This window comes from Topomyia yanbarensis, unplaced genomic scaffold (assembly GCF_030247195.1).
Source record: "Topomyia yanbarensis strain Yona2022 unplaced genomic scaffold, ASM3024719v1 HiC_scaffold_4, whole genome shotgun sequence".
Taxonomy (NCBI): domain Eukaryota; kingdom Metazoa; phylum Arthropoda; class Insecta; order Diptera; family Culicidae; genus Topomyia; species Topomyia yanbarensis.
The window spans coordinates 410,663-429,630 of NW_026683602.1; the positions used below are offsets into that span (position 1 = coordinate 410,663).

Consider the following 18,968-nt stretch of genomic DNA (forward strand, 5'->3'; position numbering starts at 1 on the left):
GGTCAAAGTAGGTCACGCCAAAGTGACGAATGCGTGGGCATCTTGACGTGCTTTGACTTTTTGCAAATTTGACGCTAGTCACAGTACCACGATATGACTGAGGCGAGTGTTGTATTATTTACCTGTAGGAAGAGAAAGAAATTAAATGAATATTAGTAGTCGAAGTGGCAAAGGCGAGTTTGTTTGCCCGCGGGCCGTTGTTCTCTCTATAGAATTACTCGAAGACGCGCAACTCTCAACGAGGTAACCTCGTCGTAACTTCCCACGGTTCGGGTTGGTGGAAGCACCGTGTTGTTTTTGTTCGTGCCAAACATGGAATACGATTTAGCCTTGGTGTAGACTGAATTTGAATAATTCCGAGCCGATTGTATTGTATTGTTATGACCGATATGGCTTCGATTCTGATAGAGACGCTACGGTGCTGTATCATTATCATTGAACTAAGTGTTATCTTCGGAGAATTCTGAGTCGGTGGTCAATAGGCTCGAAAGGTTTTAAATATAAATATTTTTTGTCGAATTGGCAAAGGCAAACACTAGTACGATGTTTATTGTGTGAATCGAAGCGAATCGGAAGAATTTTAGCTAAAAGCAAAGTCCTTATATAGTCCTAGTATGCGTCAAAACGAAAACTGCCTCTTTGCTCGTATGTGTGACAGTTTCTAAGGGCGAATGGTAGTGTCTACGTCAACAATACCACGTTTTATAGGCTGTCTCTGTTCATTACCACTAACGCATGCTACATTGTTTAGAGCAAAATCCCAAAACAAAAAGTAAAAAAAATGTACGCAAAGACAGGTTTTTCGAAAAAATCTCGAAAACGCTTCTTTGAAAGAGAAAATGAGTACGATTTTCGTGTAAACTAGTGCTGTCATCCATTCCTGGAACCTTTGGATTTAGCATGTTGGTGAACAAAATCCTCTCGCGACCGCTTTTATTGTTTTTCTTCCATCTCGAGTGGATGTTCACTGGCAACTACGAAGCTTAGCGAATGCAAAAATACACTCTAAAGAGAAACTGGGCAGCATTTGGTACATTTCGGTCAAATTTGAAAAAAAGAAAGTCACGCGAGTTTGAAATAATTAACAGCGACTCATAATTTACATGGTTTTCTGTAGTGTATCTTCTTGTTAAGCACTGGCACGTAGGGACCTGTCCTTCATATGTGCACAACGTAATTTGGTGACGCCTTCTTTTACGTATTTTAAGTTCGGGTAAGAGGGAATACGTTTTGTCACATGCATTTTCACGACTCGAGCGCGGTTGGCAATTACTGGGGGAAAAATTCTCCGGGTTTCAAACTTAATAAGTGTTCCACTTCACAAATACAAGGGCAGATTGGGCAATATTTTAATCAGACGATCATTGTATTCAAGCGAAGATTGTTCACATTTTACTGATGAACTCCACTCATCTCATGAAATAAACGATCGATACAGCGACGATGAAAGTTGCTTGATCCTTATCCTCAAACATTTTTGCCGATCAGTTTTTTTAGTAATTTGATATTAAAGGGGCGTCCTCTCATACTTCGTAAAAATCAGTACCAATGATCTGTGATTTCAGTTTACTGCAAGAGGCTGAATAACAATCGAATTTAACTATCAAAACCGGAAGTTCTTAAGATTTTTCCAGGATCCAGTTTTAGGTTCAAGCATCCTAGACTTACAAGATCAAGGATTCACTGGTTTCAAGACCCTTCTGTTTCAAGATCCATCATTATCGCATTGCAGGATCAAAGATCCTTCCGTTGAGTTTCAGTAACAGGAACCCTTGACTTCTAAGATCAAGGGTGTTTGAGCTGCAAGATCAAGCATCCTTGACTTCTTAGATTAAGTGTCTAGGTTCCTTGAGTTACACGATACATCTATATTCATTGAGCTCCACGATCAATGTTCTAAGATCCTATTGTCGAGGATCCTTGAGTTTTCAGATCAAGGATCCTTAAGATTCAGGATTCTTGTGTTCCAGTAGCAGGGATGTCTTATTTGAGTTGCAGGATCAAGCATCCTTGAGTTCTACGATCAATGATCAACGATCTTTAAACTCTGCAATCAAGGATCTGGAATCGTTGAGTTCCACGAGTAAGGATCCAGAAACATTGAGTTCCAGAGTCAAGGATCCTGAGTTTTGCAAAATAATGTTTGGAAGAATTTTAGTACACAATATTCGAATAACTTTCAAAGCAGAGAGATAGAATATGGATATGTTCCGAAGAATTACTGCAAAATGCCTATTCTACAACATTATAGAAAACAGTGGATTTCTATCTCTTCGTTGAAAATCTATGCGGTGAAACGTGGAACTAAATTATCCTGTCCATTTTTTTTTCTTTTTTGGTTATTTAACACGGTTCGAAGCGTTGGCATAACTAAGCCGTTGGTCTTTTATGATTTTTGCATAAAGCAAAAATAAAAATTAGTAGAGGCTTGTGTTGAGATCCTTTTCCATGGTGATGAAACATTAGCTGCGTTGTCTACCACAACTTGGGCGTTATTCGGTCCGCCTTCTCTCGCATTTTCGTTCACGATCATATCATCATCAGTACTGCATTCATGTTGCTCATAGTCGGATGTTACAGTTCGATATTAATTTGATTCTTTATTGGTGGTGCTGGTTGTTGGTTTGGGAGGTATTCGATGTGATCATTGCTACTTCGCTGTTGGTAATGGCAGTTTATTGATAATGGGCTCGATCGTTGTTAGGCTGGTGTTTGTTACGGTCCAGTCCACTGTCGTTGGTTTAACAATCGATTGTATACGGCGACTGTCATGGTCATAACAGATGGAATATGTTGCGCAAGGTTTTCCATGGTGTAGCGACTGATCACCGTAGAAATCTGCCCTGGATGCATGACCAATGTTCGCTGAGTATAAGTAACTTCTTAGACTGATTTGCATTGGATGATCCGGTAGGAGGGGACGCATTCTCATCGAAGACATGGAAAGAAGTTCCTCCAAATATCTTCCTTAACGGTATCCAATTCTCCGTATTCTGACATGTGTTGTTTGATAATGTTAACATTAGTACACTGTCAGGTCATGTAGCTTTACTTCAATAGTGTCATTGTCTATATATGCTGGGATATTGTATAAAATGTTGTCACATTCGAAGGCATGTTTAGAATTTTGCAACTAGACAAAGCAGCGCAAGGGTAATTTTGATTGCCTAGCCTACTATAGCAGTGGGGCGAATTTTAGCTTCTGAAATGAGCAAGATGAGAAACAAGACTGGTAACAAAAATATACATTGGGGAACTGTGGGTAAAATGGGGAGGGAAGGTAAAATGAACAGGGTGCCAATGTTTTTTATGTTTAGAACAAACTTTACAGAAACGTGACCTGTTAAGTAATCAAAGGATATTGAAATCATTTCTTCTAATAAAATCTTTTAATCTCGAATGTGAAATAAATATGATAAAGACCAAATTCGGCATTCATGTCTGTCGCTGATGTTAAATTCGGCATGTAGGATATGGAGGTGAAATTTTAATTTTATGCGGAAAAAGGTGTTACATCATAGTAATTGAACCTCTTACAGATATTTCACCGCAATAAGTAGGGATCAGGAAAAAATGCCTCAATCGGAACGGCTGTTTGAAAATAAAATGTCTTATGAGGTAAAATGAACAGTTTGTACTGGGGGCAATATGAACCATCTTACCACTCCAAGTACCAAGCCTCAAAATTAGACGGAACGCTCACTTCAAGTAGCTATACCATCACTGTTCTCCAACAGATCCTAAAAGTTCAAACACCCATGGATAACGTTAAATTTGTAGATGTATTTCGATGCCACAGGATTGTAAATTGGTTAATATTACGCCATCAAAGTTCAACTTTTCCGTGACAAGTTTTTTTTTGTCTCTGAAATGCCCTGTGCGTATGCAAAGCTCTTGATCAGCTTTGTTCGGAAAATCTTTCCAACGCTAAGCATTGCGTACATACAGGACATTTTGCAGGTCACCAGAAGGTGTTCATTTTACCATCACCACATGGAATTTTACATTGGAAATGGCTTATCCATTTGTATCTCCAACACAGAAACTCCGATTCGAATAAAATGCAATGAAAGCTTACGGGTATATCGCACTTCACTTTTTGCACTAAGCTAGTGAGAATCGGTGTCCACTTTTTAATATACTACTCATCGAAATTGTGCGATATCGTCATTTCCTTTTTTCCTGTAGCTTCTTCCGCTCCTGCACAGATCATGAATCACATCGAATGTTAATTTTCTTTTTAAGGCTTTTTCTATTATTTTTATTAAAACATTTGCGTTGAGTTTACGTAATTTGACAGTTGCTGGAATGGTAAAATATTAAATAAAGTAGTCCAAAAATATGAAATATTACCTACATTTTGAAAGCAAAAATACTGAATGATGGTCATACTACTACCAAACCAACTCCTCATTTAACTTGTGTTTGGCATCCACAATCTTCGTAGAAAATACGGTACCATGATGTGGCGTAGACTCTCCATATGGTTTCTTGTCCTATTAAAAGAGTAATTAATAGATTTTAATATTAATAATATATACTACCAACTTATCGCAACTAATCTAGGCAAATAAAAACAAGAAAAAACACGTTTGAAACTTTTGATAACTTTCGAATTGTACCTTTTTGTAGGGATGCACCGATTTTTGACGGTATCGTACCAGCCATTGTACGAACAGTTTCTTCCGTCCAAAAATCAGCAGTGTACGTCATCGGGGCCAGTTTGTCTGGCACGGTGCAGCTGTTGGGTAGATTGACAAACCAGAAAGACAACTTCAATTAGCGGTCGAGAAAAAAAAATGGAACAGGGAATATCGAGAGAAGGTAACAAACAGCCTTCAACGAAACCGAAACCGGGGACAACGGGGTAATAACGCGATACTCAAGAAGTAGTTATGTTGACGAAAAAGACACAACTCTTGATTGATGGATGACCTAATTTTTCGCACAATTCGTTCTCGGAACGGGACGCGAATTTCCGTTCAACGATTGTCAAAGTCTGTTCCTTGACCTCCCGCTCTTGTGATGTTTTCTAGTACAACAAAAAACCAACGGGGCGCGAATATGTTGATTTTTTGCACATCCATGTGTCAAAATCTGTCCATCAGCTTGATGAATGGCTATTGGCCGGAGTCGTAATGTCTGGCAAGTACGTGAGCCATTCCGGTTGCTCAACTCAACAAGGTACGTACTGAAATGATCACGCGGCGCAGCTAAACTCAAACCGACTCCTTATCGCTGCAGCAATGATCTGGTTCATTTGCGGAATCTGAACTGACGCTTGATTAAGCGTTACAGTAGCGACTTGATTCGACCGAAAATGAAACTGCGGTAGGTTGGTTAGATGCTGTGACTGTGTGGTGGGTCTCGGATCCAACGTCCCAAAAGTGAAAGTCATTACGTAAGCATGCCGTGTCGACAATTAAAATACTTCTCTCAACTGCCAAACCTTTGTCGTGTTGCCGGATTTGTGGAGTGGATCAACTTGAGACTGGGTTTAGCACCGCAACGGAGCTCGCGTAGGCGTGGATTGGCAAATTTGATTTGGGACTGCCGACTCTGACCGGTTCGGATCGTGCAGTTCAGGATTCATCTTTCAAGCAGTTTGCAAATAATAAAATAATTTACATTTCATTTACAGTTTGATAACGTACAGCTCTAACTGCACCGGGCTGCATCAAGCTTGCATTGACGTTGACAGTTTTTTTTATGGGAAAATGATTCGTTCCAGCTTCGCGACAGGAATTTTTCATGCGCGGTAAGCGTGCAGCTGTACGTGTTTTCCTCGGCGAATAAGTGAGGCAAACATTTGCTGGGCTCTCATCGATCCTTCTGGAATGGTACCGATCGTCATCACGTTCTATCTTCGTGATCTACTACGTTCATGATTGTTCAAATGACATTACCAGTTTACAATTTTGTTAGAAACGAAACAACAATACTGATACCGATGTAGACACCATCCCTCGATCGTTTGTAGATCGAGTTCAATAGAATTAATACCGGCAGAATCACCCCAGATTTTAATTTCCGTGCAAATGTGATAACAACCAACCGCCCGTGAACTTTGACAACCCTAGGTGAGTGAGGCGTAAGCCGGTCACCATCGATCGGTATCGCTTTGAATTGAACCGGCCACCGTCATCGACGCGGGCTAGAGTCCACTATCTGTTGCAATGATAATCACGTAATAGCACCCTAGAGAAGTAAATACGCGGACCACACGAAGCAGCCGTTGTGTACAAGTACTCGAAACAACACTGATATTTAGTGATAATAAACCGTTACGACTTAATTACAGCCCTGTGTACCGTTAGTTCGGTTTCAGATTGAGCCGCTCGTTCGGGAGAGGGTGATCTAATCGGCTTTTATTTCCACGATGCTTGCTTCGGGTCATTTTTGGTGTGAGTTAAGTTTTTTCCACTAACCTTGATCCCACGAAAACGTTCAAAGCGGAACCGTTGCCAAGAATGCGAAAAGAAAAACAACAAAAAAAAAACAATTATCCCGATCATAACCGCGAAAACCATATTAAGAGGTCAGTCAGTACTAATTTTCACGCATCACGAGACGAACGAAACCCCGAACCGAATCGCGATGGCCTTGCTGTTTTGGTGCGGCACAGCGCACCCGGCACAAAGCACCACAACACAATACAAGTAGCAGTGCGCAGTGCATGCATACACACAGCACCGGCGGGCAATAGTAGGCTGGCTGGTTGGCAGCAGATGACCTTGTCGATTTGCGTGCGCGAAACGTTCAAACCCAACCCTGGTTCGGGCTCGGACATGCTAGACATGATGGCGGCGGCGACGGCGGTTGCTCTCTGCCGCGGTTCGCTAATTGGATACAACGAACGAATGAATGAATGCGCGAAATCATCATGGGTTGATGGAGAGGAGACGATACATGTGTGGCTGGTGCAAGGTTCGCCAATGTTTCTTTCCTATAGAACGACATGCAACAAGATTGGTCCAAGCAAAAAGGATTAGGTTTAAGAGGTTCGACTATCTGAACGTTGACACCATATTTGCTAGTTCATGAACTGTCGCCTTAGCTGAGGTCGTTTATAGTATAGACTCCGTCGTTTTGGAACGTGCTAGTCTTGTTGAATTGTCTATGGCGGCCAGGCCCGCCAAAAAGAAAATCAACGAATTGAAATGATGCACGAAAAAATAATTATGACAGCCAGGACCACAAAACGTAAACACTTATATCACTAATTATGACCCCGCAAAGAGGAACGCGCAACACTGCATAATATACAGACTATTTATTTGTTGCTGGCAACCATAGTTTTTGCTGTAACGGTCGCATCCAACCCGTAACACTTCCGCTGTCGATTCGACGATGGCTCTCAGACGTCGGAACATCATTCGATATTCGCCGCAGCCGGGATAGACGGACGACATGTGCCCGCCTGTACCTACCTATTCGCTTTCAGGCTCTACCGAGCATGTAAATGGTGACTTAACGCTGTGCGAGACTTGTATACGGTGACGGTGATGATGACGGTCAACTTATGCAGCGAGGTGAATATGCTACAGGAGCACGAGTCAGAAAAGGACAGATTACTTCGACAGATACGAGTGCGGTTCGCCAAGAAATGAATGGTTGTTTAATTGAAGGTTATGGCGAATTGAGTGGTTGATGGTTACATGTGCAAATTTGTTATTAATGGGTAGTCGTGATTGATGCTGCCGCCGTCACCTTCGCCACAGCATGTGTCGAGGACTGGTTTCCCTGGTGACCGTTTTTGAATGGCCACCGCGATCGGTTTGCGTAAATCGTTTTTCGATTGCAGAGATCGTTTCATAACAGATTTGGATCATGGTTATTTATTATCACATGAAAGTGGAAGGGTTTCTTGTTATGTCTATGTTTTCTAGGTGTTTCCTAATTGTAACCAGTCGTCAGATGGATGCCGGTATCACGCTAGTTTCGTCAGAATGGTATCTGGTTTTTGGGGACGATCGTGCATAGCAAACAGCGATGACATTTATATTCACCACTCCCTATCGATTCTATTCACCGTTGCGTTTATAGCGAACCCAAGGGAGAGAAGACAATTACGAGCTAATTTGATCCATTCCTAAACTCAATATTGCGCACTTCCCACCAACCTGGACTCCGCACTTTCAAAGTGCGAGTGATCAAACTGCTACTGAAAACTGCGAGCTGTCAAAATACATGGATATCAAGTGATAGAGAGGGTACTTTCATAGACAGACCAGTCGAACTAACCAGTCTATGAGAAGAATTTAATAGAAAAATAGTAAGTGCGCAGTGCGGTTGGAATCCAGTTTTTAGTGCCACAAGCAATATTGAACCAACTTATGAATAGGTCGTTTTGTCAATCGAGAGCGTTAATAATATTTACAAAAGGGTTGCGAGTATGTTAAATAGTAGTGCTACTGCATCCACTCTGCATGTTTTTCATGGACATCCACATTTCATGCAAATTGAAATTGTGACGACATAGCTCTGCATATTGTTAGCATAGACGCCAATAAAAATAAAATCTTATTTTTCAAGGCAGCTCAATGCTATCTTCGCGCATGAGCACTAGATTGATCAGAAAAAAATGTTTTTTTTTTTTTGAAGACTCGATTAGGCCACCCCTGAGTCGATTCCTGAATCAAACAAGTCTTGCTACCAAACCCAACGTGCTTAAATTTTAGATGAATTTTTTTTGACAATTTACATGGCGAAAACTCACTAACACGTATTTCCATCGCTAGATGGCACTGTATACATTAGTTTTGCACTGCAAGTGCAAATAAAAAAAATGAATTGCCTATAACTTTTTCCAAGACTGCAGCCAGGGGCAGGGTTACCATATTCACAGAATTTTTTTTTCGAGAGTTGTCCTACTGGAGCTGTAGAGCTAGGTTCTCGGAAGGGCTCCCCGTTAGAATCACATACCACAATTTGCAGACGAGACAGGCAATGGTCGCCCACTGAAACACTGCATTAGGCCAATTGTACCGGGCCGTGATTCTGAATGTGATATTCATTGTACGGTTTCGGGTATGTGCGGGCGTAGGGACTCGCGATCGCGTGTATCATCGCGAAGAGCTCGAGCATTTGTAGTTAACGTGTTCGATCGCGTGTGCGTTTGTATGTCGCGTGTGCTAACGTGTATGTAACTTCGCGTGTGTAAATTCTATTTTATAACCGTTTGCCTTTCGCATATTCGCGTGTGTTCTTGGATAATCACGCGCGGATCGTGAGTCTAATACTTTATGTTTTGGTGTACTGCTAAGATGCCAAAAGAGTGTGAGATCTTCCATATCACTAGAGTGCCCGGTGATGTCGCCATGGAACGTATTGTTTGGTGGATATGTGCTTTATTTTTTGATTGGTCCTACTGAATGTATGGACCTAAGTTATTGGGACAGAGAGTAATGGTTTCCGGACGTGATCGATTCATGAGCGCGCGAAAACAGACGTTTGTAGGTTCGTGTTTGTGACAGCGTTTGAAATTTCGTAAGTGCTAAAACGTTCTCCTTACTACCGGGGTGTTCTCAAGTTTGCGCGATCACGAACGTAGGTGTGCGTTGTTAATCGCGAAGAGCTTAAGCGTTCGTACGTTAACGTGTTTGTCACGTGTGCTCGCGTTCATGTGACTTCGCGTGTAGAAGACTGGGTTTTGTAACCGTGGCATTTCCTATATACGCGTGCGTTCTTGGATGGTCACGCGGACCTTCATTCTGATAGTTAGTTTTTGGTGTACAATTCACACTCTGACAGGGAGTAAGTTACCCCATATCACTAGAGTCCTCGGTCATGTCGCCATGTAACGTGGTGTTCAGTGAATATGAGAGCTTTCTTTTTTTAATTGATCCAATTGAAGGCATGTACCTAGTTTGCTGATATCAAGGATAGAAACATCCGGAAGTGACCGATTCATGATCGTGCGAGTGCGGGAGTTTTTAGGTTCACGCTTGAGACTGCGTTTGAAAATTCATGACATTCACTTTATCACCGAGATGTTATCATATTTACGAAATCGCGGGTGTAGGTGCCGGGGATGGTCACGAAGGGTATGTGACTTCGCGTGTATAATTTTGATTTTATAATGATGTAGCGCGCGGACCGTGAATCTGATGCTTAATTTTTAGTGTATGGTGCAGATGGTAGTCCGTTTCCCTATGGGGAAACTTGAGTTCCAGGTCATGTCACCATGGAACTTAGACCTGTGCGCCGCCACGCCACGCCGCCGCCGCCGGAAAATTTTAACAAACGCCGACGCCGAAAGGTAGACCGGCGGCGCGCCGCCGATGCTTTTTTCCCACGCCGACAATTCGCGAACTCGACAATCGTTGGCTCAAAATTTTAACCACAAATCTAGAAACATTGTCTATGGTCCGAATATACGACGTTAACTGATTCATGATTAATCATATATTGATGTTTATTTGGTATTAGTGGTTGTGAATTAGATCACAACATTAACAAAGTCTTGATATTTTCTCGCAAATCATTACACGACACTCGGAATACAATTCATGGATCCATTCTTGCTTCGTCAACTGGTTATGATTGCGAGCATATAAGTTACAATTCACCATTCGTGCGCGTGGAAATGTCCACAAATTAAAAAAAAAACGCTTCCACTTTCAAGATATAAGTAATGAAATTTACGATAATTTGCCTGATCTTAATCTTTGCACGTAATCAATTTCACTGGAATACAGTGTATTATTCATCGATTTTTTAACCGATTCATGATAGTATGCTAGACACGATTACCCGTCGAGCTCGTGAAACTGTTCATGATATAGTTCATGAAGTAATTAATTTTCCACATAATCTTAATATACTTACGAAAACAATTTCAAGGAACTCAGACTATTATTCATGGATTATTCGCTATGCTCTTTGGTTTTGAAATTTCTATGTGAGATATTGTGTACAAATGCTAGCAACCAGTCTCATAGGCGCGAGCATTAGATACAAGGAAACTACCAGGACCTGTAACCCTGTTATTCTTTTGTTAAGATTCAGTGTAATGTTCGGAATTAAATGAAACTGCGCTAAGCATCAAAAATACATTACTTAGCCACAATTCAAATCCGTGAAATAATTAAGAAAACTATAAGACACGTGACTCTGTGTAAAAAATCCGACGATAAACTCAAGACTAAAATATCACGTTAACACGAAGAGAATTTACGAAAATCGTTGCACATCATTCAATTCTTGACTTTTTTAGTCAATAAAGTTAATACAAATTAATGTATCATCAAGTTATGAACTAGAATCATAAAAATATTAAGCATATTCAGACACAACCACCTACTAAACATTTGAGTATAATGCCATATTTTTTGCGCGAACTAGTTTTTTGAAAACACAAAAATTATTTTCAATGCGAGGTTTACTTGTCATTGATTGAATCGTGACCTATTTTAAAAAAAATTTCTCGAAGAATAGTTGGACAGAATAATCTTGACTTTTCGCGACGCTGGTGCACTGATGTGGCGATGCAGAGGGTAAGATTTCTGGTCTCAAAAATTATTCATCGTGTGATCTAGCCCCACTCAGGAAAGATTTTCAGTGTCAGTTGCATCAACCCGGTATCACAAACAAAAAAGACGTAACACGAGATGAATTTTCATCACTCGTAGAAAAAACGGTCGTTTTAAATTACAAAAAATGCGCCATATCAGCGAGCGTGGTATTAGTGAAGAGATTTTGACACAGAGCTAAATGCGTTACTTAGTTTTCGCACCCACTCAAAAACGTTGCCGTCTTTTTAATCTCATGCAAACCAAAACAAAAAAATGGGCCGGAAATGTGAAATTCATTCTTGTCGAAGTGCCCAAGGCGGGAGTTTTTCACAATTATTTCTTAAGTTACAACACGATGCCGATCGCCGAGTAAGCACTTAATAGGATGTTAGTAATTTAATTGATTCGGTGTATCGAATCTGACTAGATGTATGCAATGGATTCGAATTTGTTGGTCCCCGGATCTGCTGGAGCAATTGGCGGAGTGCAGGTGCTACGAAAACTAGAGATACGCTCAGACCATTTTCAATCAGACTTGTTTAGTAATCAGTTTCAACCCAACATCAAGTCGTGGAATTATTATGAATGATAGTAACTGTATATTTAGGTTTCGTTATGGTGTAGATCTGTATGACTCCAGCAAATCGAGCATACTTTGCACTCTAAATAGAAGCAAATCTTAAGTTGAAAGAAAATGTGGTGTCACGGAATCGTATGCGTTATTTTGTACTTACAAGAAGTAAAAGTAAATGCCAACCAGGAAAATGAAGTAAAAGTTCCTTACATGACCATTAAAAGTGACATTTCTGCGCAGTAATGCCATTAGTAACGCCTCGTGTTAGGGTACCCGATATCTGTGGGATTCTTAAAGAGCGACGGTAAAGAAGACTAAAATGAAACAAAAAACAATGAAACGACAACTAGAATTAATTTCCTCAAACAAAAGCTATTTTACCGTTTTAATTTCCCAAACATAGAACTATAAATAATTATTATGGGTTATTGAAATACAGTCGTTACTCTGCATTCTTTAAATTTGTCCATTGCAATCATTATTTCATGCGAAGTCGTAGTATGCGACATCGACAATTTTTCTATTTCGTTCTTTAAATTTTGCAACTGTAAAATAGTCCCGCCATTCATTTATTATCTTGCATTTGGCAAGCAGGGTGGGCACTTGTGACGCATCAGCGGAATTAAATGCATTTCTTTCCATCAAAATAGAAATTCATAATGCATTTTGCGTTGCAAGTAAGACGTCAAAACCCTACAAAAAACTAGCCCTACATTCAACAAAACATCTAACAAAGTGGATCAGCGTAGGACGATTGTTAAACAATCTTTTCTGCGAAGGAGTGCAAAGTTGTTGCAAAAATGGAAATTAAATGCATTTTTTCTAATTTGAAGCAAATTTGTAATACATTCTGAAAGTGATCTGCCCCTAGGTGGGCACTATTGGGGCTTCAGTTGAAAAAAAAATTACTTGATATGATTGCGAGAATTCCATTTTGTGCAATGTGTTCAACAGATGTCGCTAGTACATCGTGAGCGATGATTTTTTTTAGAATTTTCTTCAAGCTGGTAACGTCTGTTTGTATGTGCTGCGAAGTCTGTTACCAATTTGGGAAAGGAATTTTACTGCCAAGAATTGTTTTTAGTTACATAGGCGTCAATATTCGTCACGCCGACACACGCCGGCGCGCCGCCGCCGATAGGGTCCACGGGCGTGACGCCGCCAACGCCGCCGCCGCCGGCCAAATATGTCGCTTACGCCGCCGCCGATTAAAAATGCATCGGCGCACACCTCTACATGGAACGTGTTGTTTAGTGAATATGAGCGTCACTTTTTTGATTGGTTCAACTGAAGGCATTAGTCCAGACTGGTAAAACTTTCGGATGTGACCGTTTCATGATCGCGCGAGTGGTGGGTTAATGTTTGGGACCGCGTTTGGAAGTTTAAAGATGCCACGTTTACTTAACTACCGGGGAGTTTTCATGTAGGCGAAATCGCGGGCGTAAGTATATGTGGATTATTGCAATTGCATGGTCGCGTTTGTGGCCAGGTTTGTGTTATCGCGAAGGCCACGAGCGTTTGTACCTATATGAGTATAGATAGCGTATAGTAGAGATATACTAATAAAAAGAATCATAACATGCCGAATAAAGAAAAAAAGATGCAAAGAGCTTGACTAGAAGTGTATAAATTGAACAATACTATTTTGGTATACATAAATAATGGAAAAGCAAACTAATAGATGTACAAAAGAAACAGACTAATGAAGTAGAATAGAAAAACACATGTAACATGCAATCAAACTCGTCTAAATGCAGCAAATGTTGTATATTTATCATTAACGACAGTTGCATGCTGTTAGACTTTCATCATGCTATGCTGGCCGGGAATGGATGACTCACGTTCGTCGGTAAATTTATTGTACCCTAATTTATCCAATCCGATTTTCCCGAATGAATAGAACCAAATGCTCAGATTGATCACCAGAAGTATTAGCCACTATTCTATCATATACGTCAGTTCTGCATCCATTCCCTGACCCAACTGTCACAAATACTCAGACGAATACATACATAGATAGACATACGATTAGCATATAACAGTTGTACACAAGTACGAAAAACTACGATGATCACAAAGCTACAACTAATAGGTTTCTACTTATTTTACTTTATTAAATTGATTTAATTAGTATATGCACGATGACGAAGTCAACCGATAAATGGGCACATAATGACTCCCTCTGTGAGCCCCGTCCACGAATCCCACTAATAGAACAATATTTGCAAACACGGCACACAGCAAAAGTCAATACACAGCCATGCAGCCACGCCACCGCGCATAGACCAGTGGTTTAGCGTTGGTATGCGCAGATGCAGAGTATGAAGAAACATATAACATAAAAAAGGCGCATAAGCCCTCTCGATCTCCTCGATGCACCACTATCGAGACGTAATGCAATAACCATCCTAAAGCAATTGTCTGTCAGAGGTTCTGTAGGACTGATGCACGCAATATGGTTGATGATGTTTGCAAGACCGTCAAACCCCTAAACCTTTGGAAGGGTTTTTCAAATTTTTGGTATTTTGATGAAAATATTGTGATTTTTCAAAAGATTTTGGAGAAATGTAACATAGATTTTTACAGATTTTTTTACTGTTTTAGTCATCACAGATGGTAAAAAAAAGTTTGATAACACAGATTTCAATGTGGCATCCCTGGTCAGGGGCCCCGTACTGAAAACTGAAATAATTTTTTTTTTTTTTTTCGAGAGTTGTCCTACTGGAGCTGTAGAGCTAGGTTCTCGGAAGGGCTCCCCGTCAGAATCACATACTACAATTTGCAGACGAGACAGGCAATGTCGCCCAATAAAACACTGCATTAGGCCAATTGTAGCGGGCCGTGATTCTGAATGTGACATTCATTGTACGGTTCAGGTATGTGCGGGCGTAGGGACTCGCGATCGCGTGTATCATCGCGAAGGGCTCGAAGATTTGTACGTTAACGTGCTCGATCGCGTGTGCGTTTGTATGTCGCGTGTGCGTTTGCATGTCGCGTGCGCGTTTGTATGTCGCGTGTGCTAACGTGTATGAACTTCGCGTGTATACATTCTATTTCATAACCGTGTGCCTTTCTCATTTTCGCGTGTGTTCTAGAATGATCGCGCGCGGACCGTGAATCTGATACTTAATTTTTATTTTTGGTGTACGGTTCAGATTTCAAAAGAAGGTGGGTTCTTACATATCATTGTCGCCGTAGAACGCGTGATCTAGTGGATATGAGCTTTATTTTTTTTTTTTTTGATTGGTCCAACTGAATGTATGGACCTAAATTGCTAGAATGAATGCTAAAGATTTCCGGACGTGACCGATTCATGATCGCGCGCGTTTGCGGGTTCGCGTTTGAGACCGCGTTTGTAACGTAAGTACTAAAACGTTCACACAATTGCCGGAGTGTTATCAAGTTTACGCGATCTCGGGCATAGGTGTGCGTAGATGATCGCGAAGGGCTTAAGCGTTCGTATGTTGACGTGTTTGTTGCGTGTGCTCGCGCGTATGTGACTTCGCGTGTATAAATTCGATTTTGAAACCCTGCGGCCATTCATATATTCGCGGACCGTCATTCTGATCTTTAGCTTTCGGTGTACGGATCACATTCTGACAGGGAGAGAGTTACCCCATATCACTAGAGTTTCCGGTCATGTCGCCATGGAACGTTTTGTCTAGTGGATATGGGAGTTATTTTTCAATTTTATTATTTTTTTTTATTAATTAACAAGGACCTAGATTGTTGGTACCGAGGATAGAGACTTCCGGACGATCCCGATTCATGATGGCACGAGCGCGGGAGTTTGTAGGTTGACGCTTGAGATCGTGTTGCTAAGTTTATGAGTGCTGAGATTTTCACCTTATCACCGGGGTGTAATCACGTTTGCGAGTTCGTGGGCGTAGGTTGCTTGGAAAATCGCGAGGGGCTCTAACGTTTGTGCGCTGACGTGATTTTGTAACGTGTGTTCTTGAATGGTCGCGCGAACCGTGAGTCTGATATTAAATTTTCGGTGCGCGGTTAGAATTCTAGCAGAGAGTGGGATCGTTTATATCGATAGGGTTCCCGGTCATGTCGCCATGAGACGTGTTGTCTAATAGGCATGAGCGTATTTTCTTAATTGGTCCAGCTGAAGGCATGGACCTAGGCTTGTAGGATCAAGGATAGACTTCCGGACGTGATCGATACGTAACCGCGCGCGGGGGCTTTTTTATAGGTTCATGCTTGAGACCGCGTTTGAGAATGTGTGAGTGTTAAGACGTTCACTATCACCATCTTTCCTGACCCAGCTGAAGGCGGGTGTAGAATGGCAGTATAGGACTCAAAAAGAAGAAATAAAGGACAATATATGAGAGACGTAACAGATTAGGTAGGTACAAGATACAGCTGAATTTATGATCATCACATGAAAGACATACATTAGTACTGAGAATTGGGCCCTAAACCCACATTGTATATTATTTGACCATGGCAGTGGACAATAAAGGTCGCCAAGTTAAGTACTAAAATTGATCATAATGTAGCTTAACTAAAAAGAAAATAATCGTATCCCAAGTTTATGTGATATAATCACTGTAATACTGCTTTGGTGGAAAAGCCCCCGGACCACATCAAGGTACAGTATCATGCCGAGGGCTGTTTTTGTCATCACAGATGGTAAAAAAAGTTTGATAACACAGATTTCAATGTGGCATCCCTGGTTAGGGGCCCCGTACTGAAAACTGAAATAAATTCATACTAAAATGTTTATTAAAAATTTGTTCTAATCCACCTTGTGGTGCAATTCTGCCTTTCTCATTCATCCAACCTATGTTTTAAAAGCTAGTTACATTCAATATAACATTGTAGATATGCAATCTTAATTCCCAAAAGGGAAAATTGGATTTAACCAATTTGCGCATTAAGGGCACAAACCCCAACTTAAATTAAGTGTTGATTTTTTGTATGGGAGTTTGATCCAAAATTGATCCTCTTCCTAGTCGCGCGATGTAATCGTCCACAACGGGCATCGGATGATGTTTGCGAAGAACAGCCTTGTTCACACTCCGGACATCAACACACAATCGAGGTTCGCCGTTCACCACCCTCACAACACCAGTGAAGATACCCAGCTGGTAGGACCGATCTTGATTTCGATGGTGACATACCATAATAGTTCATCGATTTTCTTCGCAGCTGCTTCAAAGGTATACGGCGCATATGTTGAAAAACCGGGATAGCTTCAGGGTCCATGTGAATTTGTGCCTTGATACCATTGAACTTACCGAATTGCCGTGGAAACTTCTCGACCAGACTTAGCGGTATTTCGATCTGCAGTACACCGAGTTGCATTGCTGTTTGGTCGCCGTGAAGACATCGTTGGTCCCCCTTAGGGACCATTCATAAATTACGTAACGCAAAAATTGCCCAAAATTGACTCCCCCTCCCCCTATGTAACAAATTGTCACAAATTTTTCCATCCCCCCCCTCCCCTGTTACGTAACAAATTCCAAAAATATTTTTTTTTCTTCGATGAAAACATGTTACGTAACGATCTAGTTAACACCCCCTCCCCCTTATGTCTCAACTTGTCGTACCCCCTCCCCCCTAAAAGCGTTACGTAATTTATTAATGGTCCCTTAACTACAAGAATCTCTGTACGAAATATTTGCACTTCAACAGTTACGTCTCAAAAGGCAGGATCCCAAAATGATCAACGGATAAGTGCTACCATATACCCTTAGCACTCGACTGCTTCCTTTCATCGACGAGCTCACGGGAATTCTGTTATCTTACATTATCTTCCATGTTATCTCGCTGATCAAATTATCATCAGTACCACAATCCAACAAGATTTCTGTTTGATTCGTTCCCAGAATAAGAATCATAGTAGATTTTATTCGGCGTAGAGCTTTCTTCAAATTCGGGCACATTTAGAACATTCTCGTTGATGACATTCTCTATGACACGGACCTGCTTCTTCTCTAAAGTTTCTGCCTGCAGCGACTTTCGTTTACGGCATAGCTTCTCAAAGTGACCATGGTTTCTACAGTTATGGCGTTTGTTGGACATGCAATTTATGGCCGCAGATGTTCTTGCCGACAACTTTTACAGCAGATCTTCATAAACCGCATCTTTGTTATCTTGCTTCAAAGCAGCGCTATATTTACGATTTTGTATATTGGCGCTGTATGGTTTGTCCCTCGGTTAGGCATTCATTATATCAACCAACTGCTGATCCACACCTTCTTTAGTCATTCCAAGCGTGTCGATGTCTACGAAAGGCAAATTCTTCAACAGGATCATCCTGCATACATCGCTTGAAGAACACCTTTCAACAACAGCATCCGTTAGATGATTGTCCTTTAAAACATCCTCAATCTCGGCTCCTTATTTCTCGAATCCGTCATTCTGCGACTTACTATTTAAGACAAATGACACAATCAGCAATCTGTTTCATTTGCCGGAGCTTTCTACACGCAGAAGTGCTTTGATACCTTGGTTAGATTCACCCATCTGAAATAGATAGAGACAATAAATCTCGATGACTTCATGCTACCCCGAATGTAATTCAATTATTTTGAATGATCAATCAACGCAAAATTCTTACACTCACTTCTTGGCGTTCCCACACGACAAATGCAACATGTCAATAATATTGTTTTGACACCCAGGTCGTACCTTTGACAGAACTCCCATCGTTGGGTTCTGACATAACCTCTTCAATGGAAATCTTATTTTCACATTAAATTCAAGGGAAATCCCAAAAATTTCCGCAGACCCCTCAAGAATGTGAATATTCAACTGAAGAAATGAAAATGTCACCAAAGGGCAAAACAAACACGGGCGTCAACTGGTAGCGCTTCCATACCACATCGAAAAGCCGGTCTCCTATAAATCACATTATTGACGTG

General features: G+C 41.0%; 1 protein-coding gene across 5 annotated transcripts in view; it reads left to right on the plus strand.

The window, feature by feature from the left end:
- LOC131695491 (uncharacterized) overlaps positions 1–18,968 on the plus strand; it is a 99,831-nt gene that overhangs the window by 56,539 nt on the left and 24,324 nt on the right. The window lies entirely within an intron of this gene.